At 27.9% G+C, this 1,923-nt stretch overlaps 1 protein-coding gene across 1 annotated transcript in view; it reads left to right on the forward strand.

Annotated features, from left to right (window-relative positions):
* Positions 1–1,923, forward strand: part of LOC107625569 (transcription factor MYB3R-5) — a 93,888-nt gene that overhangs the window by 47,620 nt on the left and 44,345 nt on the right. The gene's annotated exons all lie outside the window — the stretch shown is intronic.

A 1,923-nucleotide genomic window follows, 5' to 3' on the forward strand; every position in this document is an offset into this window, starting at 1 on the left:
GCTTTGAATACAAAAAATTAGTTATTAAATTAGTTATTATATATTTATATATATTTATATATATTTATATTATTTTATATATTTTTTTGATAAAATAATTAAATTTATTATAATATAATAATAAAATTTGTTACATCAGTATAATTTATTTTTTTCCGTAAACATTGCTTATGGGTTTCTCTTATTACATCTAGTCTTAAAAGAGAAGACAAGAATGGATTATTTCTAAATTATTATTAGTAATTTAAAAGAAACAACTAATTGGTAATTTGTACGATAGTTAAACATTTTTATTAGCGGTAGATGAGATAACTTGTGAGCTATGACTTATTCGAATATATGAGAAATGATATTAATTAAATTATTTTTATTGTCCTTAATATTTTGATTAATTTTAGTTAAATATGTGAAAATATTTTAAGAATATTTTATTAAGTTTAAATCAAAAGGGGTGGATTGCAATTTTGGTTCAAGGATTAGGATAAATTGTACTGTATACTCTAAATAAAATAAGAATCTTGCTGGGGAACTAATAAAAAATCTTGACAATGTGTACAATGAGTAGTTATTTCACATTAAATTTCAAATTTTAAATTTTTTGATTTCAAATTTTAAATTTTTAAAAAATTTCGTTAGTTATTTTAAAAAAAATAACAATCTTAAATCCTAATTTACTAAAGCATTTTACTCTAATACTCTCTTCTTTTTCAACCGGCGACCACTCCATCTTCATCAATAATCATCCCATTTCATCGTCACTCTTTGGCTTCTCACACGCCACTCACCCTTAGTAAAAATAACCATCCACTTAAGGATAAAAATAATCCTCCGCATACTTAATGAATTGAACATCTAACATATTTTAATTATATATAATTAAATCCAATCCAATCAAAATAATCATCTACATAAAAATTAAAATAACCATTCGCATACCTACTAAAATGACCACCCTAAATTGACCATTAAAATAGAAGAAGAAAATGAATAAATAGAAGAAACAGCTATGATCATCCAACAATTTAATTTTTATTAAAAAAATGTATAATTTGACACATGAGTCTTATGATTTGATGTAACCATAAAACTGGAGAAACAAAAAATTGAAAAAAAAAGCTTGAACAGATGAGTAGACATGTGTGAGAATCAAAAGTAAGCAATTGAGTGTTTGATTTGATATTGTCTTCAAGCACGCATACGTTACATCTACCATACTCACACGGTTAATTCAAACAGTGGTATCGTTGAGCTTTTGGCGGCATATGCGGGAACCGTGGCGGCGTTGGCTCTGCGACAGCGTCAGCGGCAAGGTTACATGAGAGGAAGGAAAGGGTTATATTTGCGGCGAGGGAGCGGCACGGAGGGTGGGACGTCGATGACCGCAAAAGGGGGGATGGCGCTGCTTCGGGAGGGGGACGGTGGTGCTGAGGTTTGGGTTACCTGATCGTCGGATGGTTGTCGCCGACTATGAGAAGAGAGGGGAACTATGAGGTGCAGACTGGGTGTAGGTAGCAGATGGAGGGTGACGCTCTGTTAGGATTTGGGTGTAGAGAGCATATGTAGTGTGAATGAATTTAACTACTAATTCTAATTTTTAAAATTTTAAAATCTGAATTTAAATAATTATTAAATAATTAATTACAAATTTAATTTTTAATTTTTAAAATACTTTTTTTTAATCCCATTGTATACATTATACACTAAAACTATTGGCTTTCCATATTTTCTCATAAAATAATTATCGTTTGACCAATTTTAGGCTTATTTTTATGAACTATATGCTATATGGATAATAAAAATAGCTATTATTAAGTTATTATTGTATATCGTTAAAAATATAACCATTCATGTATTTTTTTTTATTATTTTAAGTTTTTGAAAGAAATAATTTTATGATATAATATTAAAATTTTTTTTAAAAAA

This window comes from Arachis ipaensis, chromosome B02 (assembly GCF_000816755.2).
Source record: "Arachis ipaensis cultivar K30076 chromosome B02, Araip1.1, whole genome shotgun sequence".
NCBI classification, from domain to species: Eukaryota; Viridiplantae; Streptophyta; class Magnoliopsida; order Fabales; family Fabaceae; genus Arachis; species Arachis ipaensis.